The 8122-nt window shown below is 40.6% G+C and overlaps 1 long non-coding RNA gene across 1 annotated transcript; it reads left to right on the forward strand.

Annotated features, from left to right (window-relative positions):
• The first annotated feature begins 4081 nt into the window (after positions 1-4081).
• LOC132345274 (uncharacterized) lies at positions 4082-7722 on the forward strand. The gene is made up of 3 exons (XR_009494500.1): positions 4082-4135; positions 4273-4436; positions 7093-7722. It is a non-coding gene; the product is annotated as an uncharacterized lncRNA (long non-coding RNA).
• Positions 7723-8122: the final 400 nt, after the last annotated feature.

Genomic DNA, 8122 nt, shown 5'->3' on the forward strand with positions numbered 1-8122 from the left:
TTGTATAACTGTTTAAAACTTAAAACTACTTCACACTATTTATGTAGTAAAATTTTAATGTAAGTGGTTAGAGTAAATTATCAATAAAATAGGAAGGCCTGTGGGAAAGTCTTGTCTTTGCTCAGTTGCTGAGTTGTGTCTGACTCTTTGTGACTCCATGAACTGCAGCACACCAGGCTTCCTTGTCCTTCAGTATCTCCCATGAGTTGGCTCAAACTAATGTCTATTGAGCTGGTGATGATGGTGGGAAAGTCTTAGACACACTAAACATATTAATTCAATGCTTCTGATGTTCAAGTATATACATTTGACAGGTACATTTTATCTATCTAAATCTAAAGTTCAGGAGCAAGGTCTTAGAAATGTAGAATTATCCGTCATCAATACAAAGCGTATGGATGAAAAGGAGGGATGAAATGAACTGGCCTGAGTGAAACTAAAAGATGCTTGCTCCTTGAAAGAAAAGTTATGACCAACCCAGACAGCATATTAAAAAACAGAGACATTATTTGCCAACAAAGGTCTGTCTAGTCAAAGCTATGGTTTTTCCAGTAGTTGTGTGTGGATGTGAGAGTTGGACCATAAAGAAAGCTGAGCACTGAAGAATTGATGCTTTTGAACTGTGGTGTTGGAGAAGACTCTAGAGAGTCCCTTGGACTGCAAGGAGATCCAACCAGTCTATCCTAAAGGAGATCAGTCCTGAATATTCATGGAAGGACTGATGCTGAAACTGAAACTCTAATACTCTGGCCACCTGATGTGAAGAGCTGACTCATTTGAAAAGACCCTGATGCTGGGAAAGATTGAAGGCGGGAGGAGAAGGGGACAACAGAGGATGAGATGGATGGATGGCATCACCAACTCAATGGACATGAGTGTGAGTAAACTCCAGGAGTTGGTGATGAATAGGGAGGCCTGGTGTGCTGCAGTCCATGGGGTTTTAAAGAGTTGGATATGACTGAGGGACTGAACTTTACTGAACTGGAGCAGTATACAGATAAGCTACAACTTTGTTTGCATAATCAACCCTGTGTGGATTTCTTGATTTCCATTCTTCATGGATAATAATCAGATTGGCTGCACTAATTGTTTGTATTAACTTATAAATCTCAAATAACCCTGTGAGGTTGTTGTTGTTCTGTCACTCAGTTTTGTTTGACTCTTTGTGACCCATGGACTGCTGCACGCCAGGCTTCCCTAACCTTTACCATCTCCCAGAGCTTGCTCAAACTCATGTCCATTAAATGGGTGATGCCATCCAACCATCTCATCCTCTGTCGTCCCCTTCTCCTCCTGCCTTCAATATTTCCCAGCAGCAGGTTCTTTTCCAATGAGTCAGTTCTTCACATAAGGTGGCCAAAGTTTTGGAGTTTCAGCTTCAGCATCAGTCCTTCCACGAATATTTAGGACTGATCTCCTTTGGGATTGACTGGTTTGATCTCCTTGCAGTCCAAGGGACTCTCAAGAGTCTTCTCCAACACCACAGTTCAAAAGCATCAATTCATCGGTGCTCAGCCTTCTTTATGGTCCAACTCTTACATCCACACATGAAAAGCCATGCTTTGACTATACAGACCTTTGTCAGCAAAGTAATGTCTCTGCTTTTTAATATGCTGTCTGGGTTTGTTGTAGCTTTTCTTCCAAGGAGGAAGTGTCTTTTAATTTCATGGCTGCAGTCACCATCTGCAGCAATTTTGGAGCCTAAACAAAAAAAGTCTCTCACTTTTACCATTGTTTCTCCATCTCTTTGCTATGAGGTGAAGGGACCAGATACCATGACCTTAGTTTTTTGAATACTGAGTTTTAAGCCAGCTTTTTCACTTTCGTCTTTCACCTTCATCAAGAGTCTCTTTAGTTTCTCTTTGCTTTCTGCCACAAGGGTGGTGTCATCTGCTTAAGTGAGGTTATTGATAGTTCTCCCAGCAATCTTATTCTACCTATTGTAGATAGGAACCAAATCGCAAATAAGTAACTTCCCCAATATCACGTAAGTCCAAAAAAAAAAAAAAAAAGCAATATGGTGTCTGTGCCCTTTGCACTAAAGTAAAAAATTAAAGTTCTGTTAGCAATGGAGACAAGGGACGTGGTTTTACTAGGTGAGTTAAACCAGTAAACATAGATATTTTCTTTCTTTTCTTTCTAAAACAGAAAATCAAATTACTCTAAATAAAAACTAAATGCTCTCTTCTTGGAAGGCCCAGCCTTGTCTCAGAGCTTAATGAAGCTTCTTAATTAAACAATGTGATCACTGGGAAGAAGCATTTCTAAGTGGCAGGTTGAAGGAGAGGGCAGACAGCAAGAGCAATCCAACTTGGAACTCTCTGGAAATAGTGATGTCCGATTCTCTCCACGAGGGAAGGGAATTAGTTTGGCTCATCAGGAGGTCATTCCTGAGGAACAATAACTCTCCCCAGACAGTCCTCACCAATTGTGTCTCTCTGGATGGCTGTGTGTGCTCTTCTCTCTGCCACACGAGTTCTTGAACTGAATTTGCAGCTCTCCTGGGGCCACCAGGTAGAGAGAAATAGTTCTGGGTCTCAGGTCACAGGGCAGCCCTGGGTCACAGCTATGAATTCTTTGTGTGGTCCCTGAAGGCACATCCCAATGGCTTTTCCTCTGGAGACAGATCTGGCTGCCAGCTCCGTGTAGCCTTTCTTCTCCTTGAGGTGGTCACACAGGCTGGGACCTGTCTAGCAGCTGTGCTAGTGCCTGCGAGGGTGGAGTTTGGTATATCACATTCGCAAGAAAACTTAATTTTAAATTTTTTCTTTTTTTTTTTTTCCAAGATGACTTCATGGACCTGCTCAGAGGCAGAGGCTGTGGAATGTGGGGTGTATAAACAGACCAGCAGGATTCAGGTGCCAGGTTCACCCTTGCCAGCTGTGACACTTGGGGCCATCATGTCATCCTTCCCTGCCTTAATTTCCTCATCTGTAAAAGGAAGACTAGGGCTTCCTTGGTGGTGCAGTGGTAAAGAATCCGCCTGCAATGCAAGAGACTCGGATTCAATCCTTGGGTCAGGACGATCCCCTGGAGAAGGGAATGGCAACCATTCTAGTATTCTTGCCTGGAAATTTCCATGGACAGAGGAGCCTGGCAGGCTACAATCCATGGGGTCTCAAAGAATCAGACATGACTTAGTGACTAAACAACAACAAACTAAAGATTATCATACTGTCTACTCCATAGCTACTGAAATGTTAATAGTCCCATGACAGAACATAGGAAGTGTTCAGTAAGTGTCAGCTGCTATTGTTAAATGGGAACCACTAACTGAAACCGCCACCCTGGCCAGGCACCATAGTAACCACTTGTGTGAGTCATTTTACAACAGGGAGTCCTGGTAAACAACACAGAACTAACAAGCTACCACCAACTGACAGCAAGAGTTTGGGAAAGGTCAAAAGGAGAGAGAAGACTCCAGTTCACATGTCCTACCAACCTCCCAGCATCCTTCTTGCTGGAATCCACCTTGGCTGAGTGATGCATGGGCCACTAGGAAGGACCCTGAGTCAGAATAACTGGCAGAGACAACCCAAAAATTAACCCCATTACCATAAAAACCAGAGACTGTGAGCCACGTGGCCAAGCAGGTCTCCTGGGTTCCTTTACCCTCCTTTCTCCACTGGTGCCCCTTCCCAACAAAGTCTCTTGCTTTGTCAGCGTATGTGTCTCCTTGGATAATTCATTTCCCAGTGTTAGATGAGTCCATTCTCAGACCCTGGAAGGGGTTCCCCTTCCTGAAATACCACTGTAATTATTATATGCAGTCAGAGAGTGAAAGTGGGAAGACTTGGCTAAGGCATCCTTTATATAACTCTACCTGTGACTCATCTGTCTGTAATACACTATGAATTAATATCTTTCAGAAATTACATTACGATCTGATAAATAAGACAACTATACTGCAACATGTATTGTATACTTATATTTTTCTATTTAAAGATTTTTTTTAAGAAATAAGACAAACTTTTTGGACATAAACCTTAGGATGACCATATTTGATGATGCGGACTGACTCTTTGTGACCCCATGGACTGTAGCCTGCCAGGCTCCTCTGTCCATGGAATTCTCCATGTAAGAACACTGGAGTGGGTTGCCATTTCCTTCTCTCTGTGAACAGGAAGTAATTAAGGTTAAAGGAAGTAATCAGGGTGGGAACCTGATCTAACAGGATTACTGTGATGACAAGAAGAGACACCAGAGAGAGCCCGCCATCTCTCCCTCTCCCTCCTTTCCTCATTCTCTCTCTCTCTGTGTCTCTCATCTCAGCATGCACCAAGGGAACACCAAATGGACACATAGTAAGAAAGTGTCTGCAAATATTGAAAAGAATCTTCAAGAGAAGCTGAATCAGGCAGAACCTCCATGTTGAATGTCTAACTTCCAGAACTGGGAGAAAATTAACTTCTATAGTTTAAGCCTCCAAGTCTAGGGTATGTTGTTATGGCAGTCTGAGCCAATTAATACAGTGTTACAGTTGATGTATTATTTGCCATGTTTGTTATGATTCTCTGTTGCACTCATTCTATTATTTCCTTTTTTTTCTTTTAAAAAAGAACTTACCCTCTTTTTCTGCTTTCTCAGGCCGGTTTGAAATGAACATTTAATATGGTTCTATTTTCTCTCCTCTCTTAGCATACAAATTATACTTCTTTTAAGGTTCTTTTTAGTGGTTGCTGTCATGTCTGCAATGTATCTACCGACTAAGTCTACTTTCATATATCGCTGTACTGCTTTATACATTGTGCAGTCACCTTATAGTCAAGCATTATCACCACCCTCCGATCCTTTAAAACCATCCATCACTCATCCACAAGCCATAATCACAATACAATCAATGATTGTATGTTTAGTATGATTGTTTAGTATGATTTAGTATGTTTAGTATGATTGTATTGTTGACAAAGAGTTATGTGTCATTGTTTAAGAAGAAGAGTAAAATATTTTATCTTTTTTATTCTTTCTCCAACTCTATCCGTTTCTTTATACAGATTAAAATTCTCACCTATATAATTTTTCTGCTCTCTGAAGAACTTCTAACATTTATAAAACAGGTCTACCAGAAATTAATTCCTTCAGTTTTTGTTTAAAAAAGACTCTATATTTCCTTTTTTGAATGATAATTTTACTCAGTACATAATAATAAGCTGATTTTTTTTCAACTCTTTAAATATTTCATTCTCTTATTGCCTGCATGGTTTTCTGACAAGGAGTCCAGTATAATTTTTATCCTCATTCCTTTTGGTGTTAGGCATATTTTTTGTCTTCTTTTACAGTTTTCTCTTTTTCTTTGATTTTTCTGCAGTGTGAGGATGATACGTCTATGTATTGATTATTTGTTATTAATCGTACTTGGTGTTCTCTCAGCTTCCTTTACCTGTGGTTTGGCGTCTATCATTGTATTGCTTCTCATCCTGCTGACTATGCCACTTGCACTGCTGATCCTGTTTGTGACACCAATTGTCTTGCTGTTCACACTGTGTGCACTGTTCGCTGAACCCAGGATAGGCAAGGAACTAGTGAAGAGGCTGCAAGGAGACTCAAGGAACAATAGGAACTGCAGACATATTTATTCTCTCCTGGGTGGCACGGCAGCCATAGCACAGTCTCTCTCCTGGAGGACACAAGAGCTGTAGCAGCAGCCACAACATAACCATAATGCAGCCAAAACACAGCCAGAACATAACCTCATATAACATAAAACATGATATGGCTCCGATGTAGCCCCAGTCCAGCAACAGCCAGGGCTTTCACGGTGAAGCTCACACAGGCATACTGCACAAAGCAGCGAGTGGGCGAGTACCTCATGATGCGCATGTGCAGTGCTATATGTGAGCTCGGCTGTTACATACTACTACTACTAAAGTCGCTTCAGTCGTGTCCGACTCTGTGGGATTCTCCAGGCAGGAACACTAAAGTGGGTTGCCATTTCCTTCTCCAATGCATGAAAGTGAAAGTGAAGTCGCTCAGTTGTATCCGACTCTTAGCGACCCCATGGACTGCAGCCTACCAGGCTCCTCCATCCATGGGATTTTCCAGGCAACAGTACTGGAGTGGGGTGCCATTGCCTTCTCCCTGGCTGTTACATAATCATCTACAAAACATGGGGCAAGAGCGAGAGGCCGTGGGGTGAGGGATCCCTACTGGTGCCATCTTGTTAATTTTCCCACAATCATTGATTTTGGAAAATTCTCAAATATTATACGTTTTAACATTTTTTTCTGCTTTATTTTCTCTTTCTTGTATTCCAATTACATAAGTGTAAAAATACATAAATCTTTTGCACTTGTCCCACAGTTCTGGATGTTCAGCTTTTTAAATTTTTATTATTTTTTTTTGCATTTTACTTAGAAAGTTTCTAATGACATATCTTCAAGTTTACTTATTCTTTCCTTGGCTGTGTTTAGTTTACTGATGAGCCCATCAAGGCATTCTTCATTTTATTTACAGTTTTTAATTTTTAGCATTTCCTGTTTATCCTTGTAGAGTCTTATCCCTGCTTATAGTACCCATCTGTTCTGTGTTGTGCATGTTCTCATTAGAGACCTTGATATATTAATCATAGTATTTATATTCCTTAACTGGTAATTCTAAAATCTATGCCATCTCTGAGTATGGTTATTATACTTGTTTTTTTTCTACCTAGACTGTGTTTTATTCTTGCCTCTTAACATGACTTGTAATATTTTGTTGAAAGCTGAGTATGCATAGGATAAAGGGAATTGAGGTATACAGCAGCTAGTGTGAAGTTTTATGCTAATCTAACTGGGACTTGGGTCATGTTCAGTGCTTATTGTAGCTGTGGGTGGCAGAGGCTTCAGTTTTCAGTTTCCTTTAATGTCCTTGTTTATATTTCTCCTCTAGTCTTGGGTTTCCCAAAGAGTTGCTTCTTAAATATGATTTGTATCTTGCAGATCTTTTAGCTGTAATCCATTATAATGATATTGAAGCCCTACTGATACAATCCTGAGGTTTGGGAGACCAGAAATATTCTACAATTTTATGGTTGAATCTCAATCTTTTAGTGGGTCTGTGTCCCTGACCCATGACTTTTACAGATGTTCTAAAGTTACTTTTTTCTCTCTGTAGGTGAGACAGAAGGGCTAGAAGGACCTGGAGTTGGATAATTACTCTTCCCTCAGGTGGATAAGTATCTGGTAAAGTTGTTTTTCTTAGAGATTAGATTTTTGTTATGAAGAATGGATTTTTCTCAAAATGATTTCTTTCTCACTCTCTCTGCAAGAAATAGGGGAATTTTTTCTTAGCTGCTCAGCATGAGAACTTGGGGATTCTACAAGGTGAACCCTGGAAAGAGTGGAGGGCCCTAAAGACTGGACCTTCAAGCGTTCTCACTGTAAAGCTAGTTTACACTCAAACTCTACCAATGCACCAAAGTTATCATTCAAGTGCTCCTACCAGTTTTTGCCTCCAGTAGGTCCTAATCCAGATAAGTGGATGTCACCTGTGGTTCTCTGTGTTTGGCTATGATCCTCTGTATTTACCTGTCTTTCCCACTCTCAGGGTGACAATTTGCCCCTGCGGCCTCTATTTCCCTGACGTATCTCAGAAAAGTTGTTGATTTTCAGTTAGTTCAGCTTTTTCAGGGTGTAAAGGTGGGAGCCTCCAAGTTCTTTACATGTTGTAGCTGGGGCAAGAAATTCATTCATTTAAATGATCAACTGCTTATTTGCTTCACTTGCTTATTATACTACAATTGGGCTTAAGCACTTGAATTAATGATTGCAGAAGAACAACCACTGATTGGTTAAAAACCATTTCAACCTGCAGTGATGGGATTTTATTAGACTTTCCTTCTACCAACTACCCACCAACTTGCCAACTTAAATACCAAAGTCTGTTACTTTCTGGCATGTTCTGTTCAAAATAGGGAAATAATCAACACTGATATATTCCTGCAGGTGGCCTTTAAGAGTAATGCAAAAGAAAGAATATGGTCATAGATCACTTTGCTCTTTAGTGAAACCTTACAACATCCTTTTGGGTTGATTGCTGAACTGTGGAGACACAGAACCCAAAGAGAATTGCATTCTGCCCACTAGCTCTCCAGGTTTCCTTTCTCAGCGCCAGTGAGTTCTTCTCTTGGACTCACTTTAATATT

The sequence above is a fragment of the Bos taurus genome, chromosome 5 (assembly GCF_002263795.3).
Source record: "Bos taurus isolate L1 Dominette 01449 registration number 42190680 breed Hereford chromosome 5, ARS-UCD2.0, whole genome shotgun sequence".
In the NCBI taxonomy this organism is placed as follows: Eukaryota; Metazoa; Chordata; class Mammalia; order Artiodactyla; family Bovidae; genus Bos; species Bos taurus.